The sequence below is a fragment of the Rhinolophus sinicus genome, linkage group LG14 (genome assembly GCF_036562045.2).
Source record: "Rhinolophus sinicus isolate RSC01 linkage group LG14, ASM3656204v1, whole genome shotgun sequence".
NCBI classification, from domain to species: Eukaryota; Metazoa; Chordata; class Mammalia; order Chiroptera; family Rhinolophidae; genus Rhinolophus; species Rhinolophus sinicus.
The window spans coordinates 35,132,574-35,152,115 of record NC_133763.1 but is presented as its reverse complement, the minus strand read 5'-3'; the positions used below and the strand labels follow the sequence as shown (position 1 = coordinate 35,152,115).

The window sequence follows — 19,542 nt, the reverse complement described above, 5'->3', positions numbered from 1 at the left end:
ACTGTTTGTACTGTGAATAAATTAAGCCAGTTGACTCTCATGAGATTATATGTGGGTAGTTACTTGTATTAAAAAATATAGCCATTAGCATTTCCATTTGAGAATATGTTTGTCTTCATATTAAATAGGGCTTAATGGAAACAAATTTGTCCTGTGGTAGTCCCCACAAACTTGTAATAGCATAATTAAGAGAACTATCCAGGCCTCTTAGGTGTTAACTGAAGCTCTAATATTCTCTGGTGGGGGTGAGGGAAGGGGCACTCTTTTTCTAGAAAGTCCTTTTGTTATTGGTAACTATATCATCATAGTATCTCAACTAGTGTTTTATTATTTTCTTGGAGAGCTAAGCAAAATGTCTTTAGGTTGTATTTTTTTCCTTGATTCTTGAATATTTGCCATCATTTTAGTCATAAGAGTCAGGCCCAAAGCGCAGCTATCTTAGGACCTGTAGGTGGAAGTGAATGCTCCCGGCTGAGTGCATTACTGATCTTCAGAAGTAGAGAGAAGGGTGGCCTTGGCAGGCAGCTCCAGACCCCAACATTCACGTCTTCAGCCTTTCCCTCTGTCACCAGGATCTGTCTTGCAGCTGTGGGACTGGACTCCAAAAGCGTGCTCTGTAGGCTTTCCCCTAGCTACAGTAAGGAGTTCAGAGACTTTAACAGTCTTTTGGGGTTCTCCTTTCCAATAGCTATGTCCTTCTGATTTCACCTTATTGACAAGAGCTCAGGACCGATCTGAAACCAAATTTGATCATTTCTAATGACTTGAAAAAAATTCGGAATTATTTTTACCCTCAAAGAGCTATTCAATTATGGAAACATTTTTCATGTTCCTAATGCATGTGTGTCAGATTATCTCTAAAAAGCAGGGAGAATAAACATTAGTACCCTGTGAAACCTCTACTTGAGATTGGAAATAAAGATTATTTTTAAAAAGGACAATTTAGAAGGAGAAATGTAGCATATATAAATAGTGGCAGGTAATTTTGGAGGTCCGAAGTGTATGCATTTGAACATTTTAAAAGTTTTTAAGCCAAGCTAATTCTATCCCTCACTGACTGGACTTTCTGAAAATCCCATCAAGAAAACTCAGAAAGTTAAGGATCAAATCCTATTCTATCCATTTGCTCTTTCACTGTCTTGTGACTTCTGTGCAGTTTATCAGTTACAGCTCCCTTCTTGCCTCTCGCTCTGCACCCAACTCTCCTCCTCTAATTTCTCCTGATTTCCTTAGACGACCAGTTTTGCTTTCTGTTTCACATTCTCAGACTTGAAATGAAATCTGCTAACCCGTGCATTGTGTTTCCTATTCACTAAATTTCTTGACACATGTTCTGCCTCTCCTAGAATATGAAGAAGCATTCAGTCTTAAGATGACTATTTAAAACTTGAGGGAATCAGAAGTCATAAAATACTTTTCATTCATTGTCATCACATTTAAAGCTAACGTTTATGTTTGTACCTGGGTATGAATTGCAAATATATCTACATATACATATGTGATCAAGCCAATGAGTTGAGACAAATTCCAGAATATTCTCTGATCCCAAAAACTGTTACACGATTATGACAGATTTTGCTGTGTAACCAAGGTTTACAATATTGGTGAATATGCTAGTGTAGTAAAATACTTGGTCTTTTTATTCTGCCAAAATGGTGTTTTCAAAGGCATTGGTGTGGGAGAAGACATTATCCTTTTATGTAATGGGAAAATCTTACTATCTTGTCTTGCCCCTGGTCTGCTGGCATTTGTTTTAGCACCTTTTCACCTATTTGTTTTGCATCTTACTTGCAGGCGTTTATTTAAGGAACATCTTAATTATAAACCATACTGTTCTAGTCTTTAATAAAGACTTGGAGATGTTCACAATAATAATTTCATTATTATTATAGAAAACATTTATTGAGCATTTGCTATGTGTCAGGTACTAAGTGCTGCACTTCTACTAATTTATTTAATATACTACTAATTCTTATGTATTATTAAAATGTATTCTTTATTATTTATGTAATAATTTATTATTTGTACTAATTTATTGAGTTCTCATAACACCTCTTTGAAGTATGTACTTTTATTACACATATGCCCATTTTACAGATGAGGACAAAGTGAAATAACTTGCCCAAATCCATACACAAATTTTCCTGGCTAACTGATTCCAAATGTTCCAGAGAGGGAATTGTTAAACCATATTGCCCTAACATGTACGTGGTCAGCTTAATTCCTCCCTGCTTCTGCATCATCTCAGCATCTGTAAAGATTTAGATGGTAGATACGTTTAGAGAAGAAACATTTATTAACACTCCAGCACTCGGAAATCTTCTATCATTAAACAGTGGTTCAGTTGAAAAATCAAGATTCCTGCCTGTAATTACATTCAAGGGAACCTCTGTCTTTTAAACAATAGATTCTGTTCTCTGCTAACTGCTTTTCTCTCTTCTCTACCACCTCTTTGGATGTGTGTGAGTGTGGGTGGCTGCTATGGCAACTCAATATAACTCGTGCTGCAAATGTAGGCATTAGAGTCAGGGTTTGCTGTTAAATTTGAAGCTATATACATATATATGTTTTCCCAGCTTCACTAGAGACACCTTGGGAAAACTTTATAATAGAAATGTTGGGGTATGTCAAATTAATACAGTCTCATGAACTGCTTGCCAGAATTTTGATAAGTAGGTAAATAGGGGGAAATACCATATATTCAGTATTCTCTGTGGAAACAAGCTTATTGCTGTATTTAGGTAGAGATATTTGCTTAATGTGGTGTAGGTGTTATAAACATATGTAAACACATAAATAAAAATAAATGAGCCCTATAATGAAGTATGTGAATAAAAACTGATGAATATTTTTCTGATGTTGCTCTTTGTGGATTAGTAAATAAAATTAAGGAATTTGAACTCTCCCTTAACATCTGGCTTTAATTAAAAGTTTGGGGATAGTTTGATCACAGAGTTGTTCTATTTTGCTTTACTAAGAAGTTTCAAGGAAAAAAAAGAAAACCCTACACCTATTTTTGCAAATGCTGTTGGTTTCCCAGGAAAGAAAAATTTATAATTCAGTGTTAAGTTTCATTAGAAGAATATTTAAATTTAGGTTTGTGATATTTCTATTCATATAAAACAGGTAAAGTTCTTTTTCCAATTAAAGTAAAATGAACTTCAGAGTTGAGAATGAGGAATAATGTTTGGTGTTTTTCCAGTTAATATCATGAACCACTGAAACAAGAAGACATAAAATGATCTCGTTAGGTTACTTCCAATTCTGACCTTAGATTTTCTGAAAATGTTAAAAAAGAAAAAAGGAAGGCCTGTTTCCATTATCTGTTGTTGTATAACAAACCAGCCTAAACCTCAAAACAAGAATTTGTTATCCTAAGAATTCTGTGGGTTGACCTGTAGTTTTCCTGGTAGTCAATCCTTGCTTCTCTCATGGGATGCATATAGTTGACCAGTTGGCTGGGGGGTGGACTGAGCTGGGAGAATGTAAGTAGCTGGGTCTCTCTCATTCTCAAGAGGTCTTTCTCACAGGTGGTTTCCCCTGACAGGGTCATAGAGCAGCCTTCCAAGAGCACAGAGGCCCAAGCCTCAAGACACCTCCCAGACTTACCCAACATCCAACATCCCCATCCCCGCTGCTGTATCTTTGGGTCCAAGAAGATCAAGACCTGCCCAGATGGGGGTGGAGAAATACTGTAGACTCTACCAATAGGTGGAAGGCACAGCAAAGTCCTATGGTGAAGAGGTGAATATACGAGGAATTTGTAGACATTAAACAATTTACTGCAGTCTTTTCCCAGAATATTAGTGGAAAGCTCTAAAATGTCATTTTCCTGTCTCTTCCTCCATGTTGGTGGCCAGCCATTCGCATCATCCTGCTCTCACTTCCCACACAGCCGTCTTTTATAATAAGCTCACAAGTTCCCGTGTGCAGCAGTTACTGCTCTCAGACTGCCAAGCCGAGGAAAATACACACAGACCACTGGTTCCTGTTTGCCCCTCCTTTAATGACTTTTTACCTAATTCTATATAGAGGCATGAGCAGGACCTCGTTCTGGAGTACAGGAATTTGGGGAACATGTACCAGTTTACTAGCAGCAGTTGATTTCATGAGACTGGTAAAAGACTGTGTTGGGAGGAGAAGGATTTGGGTGGGGGCGGATAAAAAGAAAAGCCCTGCCTTCACATATTTGTCTTCACTGGCTGATGATATTGGTCTGCCATCAGCAAGCCACTCCTCTAATCTCCCTCACTCAGGGGTAATTTAATGCTGAAATGTATAAGGCCCCTGTGTGCAGATTTCGAATGAGCAAATTTGTGTCTACTAGATGATATATCAAGAAGAATTTATTGAGCACCCACTCATAATGTGACTATTGTACTATTACTGTGACTACTGGTGCTACAACCACTATTATCAGTCAATTGACATTTCTCCTGCCAACGTTCAGTTAAGTGTTATTGGTAGGGGTTGATGTACAAAAGGCATCTGTGAAGTGCCCATTGGGTTCCAGTATTTTCACTACCATGGACCCCTATTATATTTACCCTCTTCCCCTCCCCCCATACTCCTCCATGAACTCTATGGTTTTAAATCGTCTGTATAACATCAATACCTTCCCATCCCAACTTGGGCCCACATGCTAAACAATGGTCCATAACAATAAAAATATAAGGCAGTTTTGAAATTGCACACATACAATTATTATAATTGCACACATACAGTTATTGCATAATAAGCAGTAAATGATTAAAAACACGTGGATACTCTGCATCTTTACCTTAATTTTACCTGACTTCTGTAAGTGACCCTTATATTTGAGTTAATCTTTGATTGACCTGTGGATTTATAATAGTATCGGATCTCCAGTCGCATCAAATACTTCCTTGTGTCTCCACACATATCAGAACCACTAAGCAGAGGTCACCAGTGCTGCCAACTGACTAAATATAATAGTTCCAGCCAAAAGCAACGCATAATGAATGACATTCTCGTAGTGCCCATCAGCTTCTCATGGGTAAATACACTATTCTGTTAGGACCTTTAAAATATTGAAAGATATGTCACAGAATTCCGTTAATATTCTGGGGTTTCTCAGGTGTTAGCAAACTTCATCTTGGGGATTGCTGACCGCACTTGCACATTCTAATTAGGAAAACAGGGCTTACTATCATAGGGCACTCTAACATAGGGCTGCATTTGACTTGTGTAGGCCCTCGGTACTTACGTGTGCCTTCATGGACCCCTTCTTCTATTAAAAACAAACACACGCACATTTTACAAACTCAGTGCTATAAAAAAATTATAAATAATATATATTAAACTTTTTCAACCAAAATGTTCACTTTTTTCCTTCTGATTTTAAAAGAAATTTAAATAGTTTCTGGGTCCCTAGAAGTAGCTTGAGTCCTAGGTACCTTGCCTATTGGATAAGTTTGCCCTGAGATTAGTACCTAATAAAGTTCAAGATGGAATATGATTGTTAGTGTACCTGCTAATGACAACAAGAACCATTCAATGCCAAGAGAGGAGAGATCACTGTGAACAGGCATCATGGGACATGCCTTAGAAGGAATTGGTACTTGGGATGGGTTTTGGAGATGAATATGATTTGAATAGTAAAGAAGAGATATTCCATGTAAGGGAACAGAAAGAGTAAACGCAGTGAGCAGCAACAGCAGATACAATTAGGAATGAGTGAGGGGGGAAACTCAAATGGTATATGTGGGGAATTGTGGGATTTAAGGGTGAGCAAGAATCAGTGAGAAAGACCTTGTAAAAGAACCTTCATGCTGCAGTTAATACGCATCATGGGCTTGAAAAATGACATTACAGAAGCATTGCTTCAGAATGGCTTTATTTAATTCAAGTCCATACCTATATACTGAATACTTATACTACATGAAGACTGTACATACTGATATAAACTCCTGAAGTTTCAAATGGTCTGATACAAAGTAAAGAGGGAATAAAAAAAGGAAAGAAACTAAAGGTAAAGGGAACATTTTAAGGAGATTGTAAATCTCAGACATGAAATGATAGAGATTTGAATTCAGATGGTTTCCTTAAAATTGGAATCCCTTGTGCTGATGAGACCAGAGTCAGCTACATGAAATGAAATTCATAGTTTCTGAGGGATGGGATGTGCTTGGATTCTATGAGTTGCCGAGAGCCTGAGCCATGGCAAGATATGAGCAGCTGGGGGATCCCTGAGCATTTTCTCTTAGAGCACAGGATTAGGAAAGTCAGACCTATCTCCCACGCCAGGGCTCTGCTGTATGCGTCACAGTTTATACAATATCACCAGCTTCCTGAGTTGCTATAGCTAAATATAGCCAAGTCCCCCGGCCCAATTTCAGTATTCTATATTGTTTCTGCATTTCAACCCCTGCCCCCAGCTTCCATTTACTGAAAAGTACCTGTTTGCCTAGCATCATACTAAGTACTTTACATGCCTTCACCTTCACAGAGGCTGGAATGAAAGTATGGCTTTCTTCATTTCACAGGCAACAAAACTGAGGACATAAGAGGCTAGTTAACTTGCCCATGGTTATTCAGCTAGTATTTGTTAGAGTTAGGAATGTGACCCAGGTTAGTGTCACTCCAAGGCCAGTTTGTGGTCTCTTAAGTCACATTACCTCCTGAGATGTGCCCCAGTGAAGAGAAAGCAGCCACATTTTGAGTTATCTTCAGACTGCAATGCCTTATACACAGTACATGAAGACTAGTTAGTTGGTTTTAATTGCATAATATGAGTTAAGAAGGTTGTTGAAAAAGTGTGCACTCCGGAGCTTCCTGTCTCATGTCCTATTTTCCAAGCAGCCAAGTAACTCAATCACTAAAAGTAATATAAATGGTCGTGATATTTGGATTTTAATTGTACTTTGATTTAAGTGAATGCATATTTTATTCTTAGGACTCTTAATTTCTAATCGTATGTTCTTCACATCATCTGCGATGTTAAAGAAGTTTACTGGCTTTCGAAATGACAATGTCTAAGTTATCTTTAACTCCTTTAAGATGTACAATAATTGGCTACATGATAACCCGACTGGCATTGGCAGTGCTAATGCCGTTTAACCCTCCATGGAAAGCAACATCACTCTGATGGGTCCGACAGAACCCAGATTGGAATGGGCAGCTCTGAATGGGTGGTCATCTGATATCTTGGGGTCAAACATTCCACCTCTACCAGGCCCAATAATGTGCTCAAGTCCGTTTTTCCAAAGACGGATCTTTCTGTGCTGCAGACAGTACGACCTTGGTCCTGCATTCCCGGGGCCGACACTGATTTCCTATACCAGGGCTTGCCACAAGCCCCAGACGGCGTTTCCCACCACTGACACCTCAAGCACCACAGGGTCTGCTGGACCTTATGGCCTTATAGGACCAGGACCTGTTACAAAGCCCTTCCCTGCTCCAGGCACCACTCAAAGCTGGCATCTCTCCATGTCACCTGGTGTAGTGGCCAGAGCAGTACCCGTAGGTGTGGAATGTGTTAACAAGAACACAAAGTGATGGAAAGGTGCTGTGCTTCCTTCTTTGTGGCAAGGGTATAAGATGTAGTCATTTGTCTAGCATGTCCCTAGTCCCTAAAAACTCACTGATGTCCCATGCTCCTGAGTCTTGGATTTGTTTATTGCCTAGTCCCCCCATAGACCCTACTCTAGCCATGACGATGTTAATTTAAGTCTCCAGGTACCATTGTCTGTGTAGACCTCATGTCCAGTAGTCCTCAAAATATCTGGATAGTCTCTTTTCCTCAATGTGTGGTCACCTGAATAATTGGTCATAGGTCCTTCTGGGAGAAGACTGGAAAAATCATTACAACATATACTTTCTGTGTTATTGCAGGGTCCTTTCCGCTGGGGACCTGATGACTTTTCATTCAGGTTTTGTAACCGAGCAAAGGATGAAAACTTTCTATTGGGGCATCCACATCTACATTCTTGTTTTCTTGTGATTATATTTTAAGTAGTCTCATTACTGCCCACCCCCCCAATCTATTTTGCCTGTAGAACACTTTCTGCTGGTCGAGTCCCCTTAGCTATTAACTCAGGCCTTCTGCATTATTATGCTGACTGAGACCCCCGCCCCTCTACACACACACACACACCCCGGCTCCTGATGGTTAAGCACTGGGAACTGGTCTCTTTCTTCGGGCTGCCCGTAATCTGCATGGATATTAGGGAGCGCAGCTCTGTGGCAGCTTCTCCTACTGTCAGCCCCCGCCTGCAGAGGAGAGGTACCACTGACCTGCGTCGTGCTAGTGTCCTGCTCACCAGCATGTTCCCGAAGCCTCGATGAGCAGTATGTCCACTAGGCCCTCCTACGGTGCATAATCCTCTGGTCTCCGCGACTCATATTGTATGTCTCTTCCAGCAATGCCTGCTTCTCTGAGCCTTGAATACCTTCCTCCACCATCTGCCAAGGGGATTCAGGTTTGTCAGCTTCATTAAGAAAACTAGTCACTTTCTCCAGGAGCCAGCACGGCAGGGAGTTTTTCCTGTCCCCTGCAGCCCAGCTAGAGTGTTAAATCCCACATACCCAGGGAGAGTGTCCTCAAGTCAACAAACACTGCCTTATCTGTTTACTTTTCAGCCTGCTTGATGAAGCACTCTGAAAATCCAGCTCCAGCTGGGATGTGCTGGCTCATTCTTGAAGCTCTTCCTCCCTTATCAAGTTCATCACATCCAGGGCAACTTAGCCCTCCTTATTGGCCTGGCAGCCAGGAGAAGAGGTGGGGGCACATCATGAGGGGATCCCTGTTGCATTTGGGGAAGGAGGCATCTCAGTCTCCCACAAGAATGTCTCCTGGAGTGAGTGCAGTGGGGAGGGGGAGCTAGTACTTAGTACTTAGGGGTGGCATGTCTGAAAGCTCTGAGGGTTTAGAATCTTGTGAACCAGAATTTTTAGGTACATCCACCCAGATGTCCTGACCCCTTCTGTCAAGTCCTTAGATTTTCCTAACCAGAGTCCCGACCTTGATACCGAGTTTCCTGAAAATAAGACCTAGCTGGACCATCAGCTCTAATGTGCCTTTGGGAGCAAAAATTAATATAAGACCTGGTATTATATAAAACCCAGTCTTATATTATATTGTATTATATAAGACCCGGTCTTATACTAAAATAATTTTTGCTCTAAAAGGCGCATTAGAGTTGATGGTCTGGCTATGTCTTATTTTCGGGGAAACACGGTAATAGATCTGCCGTCGCTGAGCATTCAGTCATTTCTGAGGGTCACCTGACTCTTAACTGAAAGTCATCAATTTGGTCTTCAGCTTTTCTGTTTTCTCATACTAACAATAAAGGGCCCCTTTGTGGACAAAAAAGCATCCAGCCTAAGAGAAAGCTTATGAGTTTATTTGAGCCAAACTGATGACAATGGCCGGGAAGCAAAATCTCAACGGATTGAGAAAATGCTCCGGAAAATGGCCATTGTGCAACTTATTTTATACATTGGAATCAAAGGAGGAAGGTCACATGAAATCCATTGGTTGTAGATAAGGGGGTGGGAGAAAGCAAAGCAGGGAAATCTCTGGGATTGGATAAAAAGTAAAATGGAGAGACACACGGTTTTTACATTGGTGGGTACAGGATAGTTAATAGCATTTTACAGCACATAGAGATACTATTTGGGGAACAAGATAACCATGAGGGATTTTGTAGTTTCCTGCTCTGGTGTGATAGGTTGTGCCCCCTGAGGGGGCTGGAAAAAGGGATTACTCTGACATTTCAAGGGTATGTTATCTTAGGTGTAAAAAGACAACAGATAGGCTCACTTAAGGTAAAGACTGACCTTTGTTAAGAAAGCTACAGGCCAAGGATGTGACTTTCCACCATGGCCCACCTTAATTAGGAATTTTTATGTTCACGCCATCCTATGTGGTTATTTTCAGTCTCCTGAGCCTGTCAGGTTTAACATGTGGCCCCTTTTCTGTCCACACCTTTTAAGTTACTGAAGAGGCCTTCTGACCTTCACACTCAGTTTTCATTCGTTAACTACCCTCAGCTTTTCATTTCCCCTCTGTAGGGCACCAACACAACTTAATAAGAGTCAGCCAATTTCATTATCTTTCTAGGCATTTGTTTCCTTGGACTTCTCAACTCTCTGTATCATTGACCTGGTTAGGGTATTCCTTCTACCTAGGATGACCGACAATCAGACTTCAGACATTCAGTGTAAAATTAGGTAAGTTTTGTATAAGCCAGGATGAACTGGTTACCCGACCCCCATCAGGATATTCTCCAAACTCACTACTGGTAGGCTTTAGAAATTGGATTGCTACCTGGTGGACTGTCAGTGCCTCATGTGCCACATAGGATGGTGTCCTTATTTCTGGCCAGGACAGGTGCCCAAATTTTATCTCAGCACCTGCTTTCTTAGACCACTCCTGGTACCTATTCTGTTCAAATGCTTCAAGAAGCAGAAGCTGAGACAGAATTATGAGTGTAAGAGATTTATTGGAGGATTGAAGAGGGGTTAAAACTTGCAAAAGTTAGAGGGAAGAAGCAAGATTAGATAGGGAGAATCTCAGATTGAGATGCAGAACTGACAAAGTGTCAGCCATTCTTGAGCAGAGATTGTCCATTAGAAGAGTCCCCCTTTGGGTATAATTGGCTAAACCTTAGTATCCCTGCCATGTCCATCACTGGCTGGGGACTGGCCAGGAAGATGGTGACCTCTGCTTAAACACTGCAGAGAATCCAAAAGGGCTATAGGTAGGGACTCAGCTCACTGCTCCTACAGCAGAATGGCTCCGTGTTTCCTGAAGGGAGATCAGAGCACCCTACCTCTGTGGCTGCCACACTGCTTTCATCTAGTTCTAACTCAGAGAGGATCTAATAAGCTAATGCACAGCAAAGGGTTAGTAGTGTGATGTATATTATCTTCTGTGATCCTCTCTGTCAGATGTATTTGTATTTTAAGTGCCTTAACATATAGGAACACATTATAACAATATAATTTCAGCCATCAAACTCCTCCTAAATTGAGGAGATAATTCAAATCAAAGAGATTTCTTTGCATCTCTTTCATTCTGTTACAAAAGAGGTTACCTTCTCCAATGATCACAGTCTGCTTTGAGACATCTTTTTTTTTTTTTATGCCATTTAAAGAAAATCTTGGAAGGGGAACAAAGTATTTCAAATAACAAGTAGAAATCCCTCTATAATAATATGGAAATTTAGAGTATAAAAATAATAACTGTTATTATTGAGTACTTACTGTTCTAAGCACTTTACATAGAGTATATTCACTGCTTTCTTTCCTTTGTCAAACATATTAATCAGGCATCTTTCTATATATAGGCATGTGGCCATTAGCTTATGTACAGTGTAGAGAAATATGATGTCTTTAGACATGCTACAATTTCACTACCAAAAAACAAACAAACAACAACAAAAAAACCAACCACACCAAAACCTTCCATTAATTTGAGCTATCAACCCACCTTATAGAAAGACTAGTTTATACTTTCTCACCTTATAAATTAGTTACAATGTGTGTTTGGCCCCCTCATCACCCCCACCCCCAACTCACACACACACTTACACACAATCTATGGAAACTACTCTTGAGACTTGATTCACCAGGGAGGCTATCAAAAGCCTCCAGATCCTTGTCTTGTTGACCATCTTAACAACATTGACAGTTGATCACTCCTTTCTGTCTGAACTTTTTTCTTTTTAAGACTAAGAACATTACATTCTCCCTAGTTGCTTCCTCCATCATTAAGCAGTTTACTGCAGTGTGAGAAAACCATTTACTAGTGTTTACGCGGTTTCTGTTCTTGACCTTCTTTTCTTTCCTCTGTTACCCCTCCCAAGGGTGATCTCATTCATCACCATTTCCATGCTTTTTTCAAGTGAACTACAAAACTCCTTCACTGGCCTTAATCTCTCTCCTGAACTCCAGACTTTGTTACCAACTTGAATATAGAAAGCGAAAATCATGATCTTGCCACTACTCCAAACTAGCTCCTGCTGTTGTTATCTTCTTATTTGATTGCTGGCATTCCTATCCTCCCAGTTACCTGAGCCTGAAATCTCTGAGTCATCTCAACTCCTCCCATTTCCATACCCTGCATCCAGATGTCTGATTAATTCTGTTGGTTCCACATTTGAAATATCTCTCAAACCCAGGCTCTTCTTCTCCACTCTTCCCCCCACCCCAAGTTCTGCTTGAATTTGGCTCGTTTATATTACTTGCCTTGATAGCACTGCAGGGGCCTCCCAAATAAGCTTCCTAAGAAAATTGTTTCCTCATCCCATCCATTCTACACTCTGCCCCTGGAATAACACTCCTAAATCATGAGCTTTAGATAAGTTTCTCTTTGCATGAAAGTCCTCACCAACTCTTCAAGGGTCACACTTATACATGTAGCCTATGAGGCTCTCTTGGTCCTGGCTAACACTTGTTTTCCCTTCTGCTATCGACTGAATCGTGTCCCCCGCAAATTCATATATTGAAGTCCTAACCTCCAGTTGATTGTATTTGAAGATGTAGCATTTGGGGTGTAATTAGGTTTAGATGAGATTATGAAGGTAGGGTCCTCCTGATGGGATTAGTGCTCTTGTAAGATGAGAAACCAGGGAGCTTGCTCTCTCTATCAGCCATGTGAGGAAGGTGGCCATCTGTAAACCAGGAAGAGGGCTCGCACCAAAACCTGACCATACTGGCCCCTGAGCTCAGACTTCCAGCATCCAGAACTGTGAGAAAATAAATGTCTGTTGTTTATGCCACTCAGTCTGTGATATTTTGTTATGGCAGCTTGAGCTAAGACACCTCCCTTCCTTCATAATGCTCTTTCATGAGCTCAGTTCTCAGCTCGTGGGAACTCAGTTCACACTAGTCTATTACCAGTTACTAACCACATTTTTTTCTACTTCAACTCTTTGATGTTTGCTATCCCCTCTACCCAGAATATCTCCAGTACCTCCTACCTCCATATTTACCTGGTCAAAATTCTATTCACCTTTTATGTATTGATCAGAGTTCTGTACTCCAAATAATAGAAAGTGAGTGTGGGTGATGTAGACAAAATGAGGTAAAAGGATAGGCTGAAAAACTAGGTTCAGGGAGTGAGCAGGAATGGATGGAACCTGAGCAACCAGAGCCGCAGCCAGAGTCAGAATGCAGGAAGGGTGTCACAGGACCCTGGACCCCATTGCTGCTGCCATCTCTTGCTGCCTCCACCATGGCTACCAGTGGAACCGATGTTTCACTTTATCTGTTCCTTTGCGTCACGTGCAGGCGTATCAGGTTGTGGGGACAGAACCCCAAAAAGCAGTTTCCAGGCTCTCGGCCTCATATAGATAGGTGCTGGCTCAGGTAGTAAATGGCCATCAACTGTGATTGCATGGCCATCAGCTGTGGCTAGTTGGCCGTCAGCTGTAACCAGTGAGCCATTGGCCACTAATATAACTGCTGTGTCTACGCTAGAGGAAGAGAAGAGAAAATGGGGGCTAGCAAGAAGATGGCGGCTGGGCTGGCGAGTGTGGATGGTGGTTTGCGGACAGTGTGGATCCAGCCTTCATTGAGAGTATAGTGCCGCCAGAGAGAATATAGTGGTATGACTCCCCTACCTATGGCTCCGTGGGTGTTCCCTTTTGGCCTCGCCATGTCCTGCGTTCTTATGTGGGGAGCGGGAGCAGAGACCCCCGCAGGCCGCCCCGCCCGACAAGGTTGACTGAGTGGATTGTGTCAGCAGCCTGCTTTCCAGGACTTTGAGGAAGGTGATATCCAGCTCTTTTGGCTTTTGTGTGGGATAGGGTATATACTTCCCATATAGGAGACAGACTGTGGGGAATTTCCCACTCACAAGTAGATTCAGATGCTCTATAGTGAAAAAAAAATGCTCTTTACCTTTGTAACCTAGATCAAGGCTGATCTCTTTTCTGAAGTTTTTTTGTTTTGTTTTTTTCAATTTATGAGACAAGTTTTCCAACACATATGCAAAGTCTTACACATCAACTTACAACCAAGTATCGCACCCCCCAGTGCTCTCACACGGTCACCCACAAATCCGTGGTAAATCAAGGACTGAAGTTTTTGAAGTTTTGTCTCACCTTTTTAATTGAAATTAATCCACCCACCTTCAGTGGTGCACTTAGCATATTTGATACCGATCATTTTTTAGCACCCCTTCTTCTATATGGAAAAATTATTTTCAGGATTAGTTATGCGATAACAGTAATAATCATTTTATTGATTCATTTTCAGTTTTAAAATAAGCAATTAAGCATATGTTTTAATTTTAAAGATAAAAGTTCAGTACAATATTTCATGTCTGAATAAGTAAACAAAAATATAACTCATTTACATTATTTCACTTAATGAATATTTCATTGTTTCATTGCGTTATTTCATTAAATTAAACATAAAAACTCCAAGTAGTCACATAGATTGGCAGAATTGAAATAACTCGAGTTCTCTTTCTGTTTCTGTTTTATTTTGTTTTGTTTTTAGCTTGTAAGTGTTTATTTGAACCAAACTGATGATGATTGCTGGGAAGCAAAGTCTCAACAGATTGAGAAAATGCTCCGGAAAATGGCCATTTTGCAAACTTATTTTATATGTTAGAATCAAAGGAGGAGGGTTATATGAAATCCATTGGCTGTAGATTAAGGGGGTGGGAGAAAGCAAAGCGGGGAAGTCTCTGAGATTGGATAAAAAGTAAAATGGTTACACTTACTATGCTTTTGTGTTTTGTTTTTGTTTTTTATTTTCCTTTCCAATCTACTGTTGAAATGTAGCACCATAGGAGCTGGAGACACTCTATGGCCAAAGCATGGTTGAGCGGCTCCCAACCTTTACACACTTACTTTCTAGATGAATATGTGTTGCTGAGTCCACATGTCAGAAATCAAATGTATAGCTGGCATTCTTCAAATTAATTTCTATGTGCAATACAATATTTATTAGAGATTATATAATAGAAATGTTCTGATTTGAAGCTTAAATATATATTATAACACTTAACAGTAACTGCACTATTTCAATTTAGACCAGTGTTCTATGTACTACAAACCACCCCAAACATGGTGGCATAAAACAGTTTATTGTGCTCACAGATTCTGTAGGTCAGATATTGGAAAACGACACAGCATGGCTGTCTTGTCTCTGCTCCATGATGTTTCTGGCCTCAATTGGGAAGACTCTCAAGACTGACCTGAAGGGTGTCTTGATATCTGGGTCATGATTGTTTCTTCAGATGTCTGCATCTTGGCTGGAAGGACTGGAAAACTAGGGTTGCCTGCACATGACCTTTCCATATGTCTTTCCTTCCTCACAGTATGGCGGCCCCAGGTGATCAGGTTTCCTACAAAACTCTCAGCACAAGTGTTCCAGTGAACTAGGCAGAAGTTCACCAGTTTGATGAGTTCCTAGTGTCACATATACTGCATTTTGTTGGTTACAAGCAAGTCACAAGACCCCAGATTTAAAGGCACGAGAATCTAACTTTACCTCTTAATGGGAGAGTGGCAAAGGAGCGAGGGGTTGGGGTACTGTTGCAGCCATTTTTGAAGAATACAATCTGCCATAATCAACCAAAGATTTGGGGTGGAGGAGGGCAAGAGTACGTTATCACTGATATTGTTTGCAGTCACCAGAGCATGGCAGTCATAAAGAGCAGGTAGGCACTTGGTAGTTGTTTTATTACGTCGTCCTGTTGCCGGCACCTCAGCAGATTGCTGCTGCCACCCCACCAGTGCCCATGTTCTGATCTGGAAGGCCTTGGTAATGTGACACTTTAAAAGGATAAAGGTTAGCTTTGTTGTTTTATTATTTGTATATTTTGTCTCCATAGATTATAAATTCACTGAGTTAGAGACCATTTCTTTACAGCCACCACAGTGGCAACAGTTGCATGAATATCATACAGACTTAGGAAAGTGTGTTGGCTGGTACCAACACCTACAGCCATATCTTAAGTGCTCATTATTTGTAACGAGGTGGTTTAAGCAGATGCCTTGCTCTTGCTTCCTAATAAATCTCTACTCTCAAAGCATGCTGATGCAGAAAATGGTTACTCAGACTTGGAGGCTGAGCCTACACAAAGCACTAGATCGATTGTTCTGTATAAATAGGTCTAATTTCTTAAATAAATTAAGCTTCTGCATTTTCTATGGCAATTCCATTAGAGCCAAGAGAGGTTACGGGATCCACTTTGGCATTTATATAAGGCCCCCCCGGCCCTCCTACTGGGCCGCTTCACCACTCTAAATAAACTCAACTGGGAAAACCTTTAATCAATCTCGTAATTAGAGATGATGCCTGTAGTGGATCCATGCACATTCTGAGGGTGGGGAGGTCATGCTGCCCACCCATAAATGATCCCAGTTACCCACAACTGCCTGTGGACATAGAGGCAGCTGAGTTGGATTCACAGACATGCTGGCTGGTAGGGTACCTGTCACTAGCTGAGTCTGTGGTTGCTCGTGGCCATGTCCTCAGCATCCTGTACAGAGCCACTTTGGACCCTCCAGCAGCCAACTTCAAAATACTCCTTACACACTCGAAAAAGCCCTAAAACTTGAGACCCTTTTGACTGTTATTTTCCCTTAAGAGAATACACTGTATTTGCGTGAGTAGATGAATAATAAGTAACATCTTTTTACGGTGTGTGTCAGTACTGTGCTAAGTGCTTTACATAGATTATCTCATTTAATCCTCACCCTTGTATGCTATAGGTACTATCATAAATCCCAAATTAAAGATGTACAAATTGAGACTCAGAGAAATGTAATAACTTGCCCAGAGTCACAGAGCTGATGTGTGCTGGAGCCAGATCTGAGTCCAGAATGCCTCCCAAGTGTACTTTCTGAACCACTCCCATCTTCCGCCCCCTTCCTGCAGCCACACCCAAGAGTGCTGACAGTGGAACTCCAGGTTCCTGAACCCCAGCCCTTTGTTCGGGTGGCTCATGTCTCCGTAGTTTCCCTGGAATGGGGTTTTGACACAGCATGTCCTTTGCTGCTCACGTGGCCATGGCGTGATGCTGTGGTCTAGTGCTGCTGGCTTCCTAGAGTGAGTCAGAAATCACAGTGCGCTCGCCACATAAGGAACAGTCAAGGAGGCCGCTACACATAAATCAGGCTTGTTTCTTCTACTGAAATGTTCTCAACGGCCCCGGTGTGCTCATACATTCATTGCTATTAAATTTCACTAACAATGGCACCCTGTAATTCAGCTGTGCCATTTTTAACACAGAATCACAGGGTCTTTTAACTCATTCTGTAATTGATTGATTTATGGAATAATCCATAAAGTTTTCTTACGGGGTACTTCAATTTCATGAAGCTTTATGGTGTTAAGATTACAGCTTTGAGGTTATTTTCAAATATTAAAATAGGGAAAATTAAATAGTGAAGTGAAGGTCATAGGAGGTGTTGCTTTAGGATGATAAAACGTCACTCCCACTTTCACAGACATGGTTCAGGCCCTCATCATCGCTTACCTGGATTACTGATAAAATGTGCCTAAGTAGCCTCTCCTCTTGCCCATTACAATCCATTCATTCTTCATGTAATTTGCCAAGCAACTTTCTAAGAAGGCAATCATGGCATGTGGGGCCGCGTCATAGGTGTGTGACTTGCATTGTCCTTCGGAGCCTTGTGTTCCGGGGAGGCCCCATGCTAGTTTAATGCTCTGCTGTCAGTATCCCGACATCCATAATAATTTTTGAACAAGGGGTCTCTCATTTTTATTTTGCACTGGACGCTGCAAATTAAATAACCAGTCCTGGTAACACATAATCTTGTAACTCACCCTTCCCCCACTCCCTCCTCATAAATGCTCTGGAACCCTCTCTGTGCTTTCCTAAGAACTCATGGAATATGGTTTAGAAACATCTGAATTTTCTGTAAAGTTACTTCTTTTAAAATTCTATAATTCTATGCCCATAAAGTGCTTCACAAATGTAATTGTTAAGGGATGTCAAAGATAAACTGTTTACATAAACACCTCAAAAACTAATTCAGTGCTAATAAACCTAAGATGGCATTAGTTTTTGTTTGTTTGTTTTAGTTTCTCTGCTTGGTTGTTTTATCAGACACATTGCACTATTATTGACTTGTATTGACCTGGTGGTCACACAATTCCCAAGATTTTTCTTTAGCAGTGACCTTTATCTTTTCCTTTAAATTCATAGATTTTGTTTAGGTTTTTCAGTAATTTTGAGTGTCATCAATTAATTATCTTAGTGTCTCATAAGAAGTGTCTGAAAGGGCTCAAAATATAAGAATCTTGATTCACTATATTTTTATGTCAATTTATAACAGATCACATTTTAAGGAAGTGTGGATTTTAAAAAATCAATTATTAAGTTGGCTTAATACCAAAATACCAATTGAAAATCACAATTTATTCAATTATTTATTAATCACTTATTTAACAAGCAATTACTGAGCACCGATGATGTTCTGAGGATTTAATCTCAAAATGCTTCATACTTAAATGTGGCTCGGGGTGAAGGTGTGTAATCTGCTAGGGCTGCCATAACAAAATACTACAGACTGGGTATTTTAAACAACAGAAACTGATTTTCTCACAATTCTGGAGACTACATGTCCAAGATCAAGGTGTCACTAGACCTGGTGCCTGGTAACTTGCTCCTTGCATTGCACACAACCACCTTCTCACTGTGTCCTCACCTGGCCTTTCCTTTGTGTTCACATGGAGAGAAAGTTCTGGTGTCTCTTCCTCTTCTTATGAGGACACCAATCCTATTGGGTTAGGGCCCCATCCTTACGACCTCATTAAACCTTAGTTATCTTTCTAAAGGCCCTATTTCTAAACATAGTCATATTGAGATTTGCTTTTACCTTTTTATGACTAACTTCTTGTCCCTGATAATACTTAATTTTTTTATTTGTGTATTTTAGTAGTTTTACAGGTTCTACTTTCTTCATTTGCCTTTAAATTAAAGCTCTCCAGATTGATTTTTTTACATATTAATTTTAATTCCTTACTTGCTAGTCAGCAAATTTTAAATCTTAGAGATGATAGACTTCTTTAAATGATAGGAATTAAATATCTTTTGCTTGCACGCAATGCCTTGTATGTCATATAGCTTTTTTCCTTGTATTACAATCAGAAATAAGACAGCAGCCTATCTTTATCTAAATGTTAATATTATCTTTTTGGAGTATGGAAAACAAATATCAAAAAATGGTGAATATGTGTAGTTCTCAGATTTTATAGATATCAAAAAAAGGTCAAGTAAGAGTGTTTTTGTTATTCTAGCTGATGGAAAAAGTGCCACATATACAGTATATTATGGGGGGAATTATACTGGATAGAAATAGTCTCCATGAAAAATCCTTCACGGCTGCACTTCAGGGATAAGGTAAATGTGTCAGTGATGAAAGGGCTGTTCATGACCAAACCATCAATCAGCCATTGTACTGGGGACAGCTGAGTCACTGAGCATATTCTGATCTTAACTACATGCACCAGCTGGTCCTCAACACTGATGTGGTTGTTATTTGTGTCACATTTGTGACTCCCTAGTGTTGCCCATTCAAGGACATCAAC

General features: G+C 40.5%; 1 protein-coding gene across 4 annotated transcripts in view; it reads left to right on the top strand.

Annotated features, from left to right (window-relative positions):
• PLPPR5 (phospholipid phosphatase related 5) overlaps nt 1-19,542 on the top strand; it is a 112,268-nt gene that overhangs the window by 41,385 nt on the left and 51,341 nt on the right. The window lies entirely within an intron of this gene.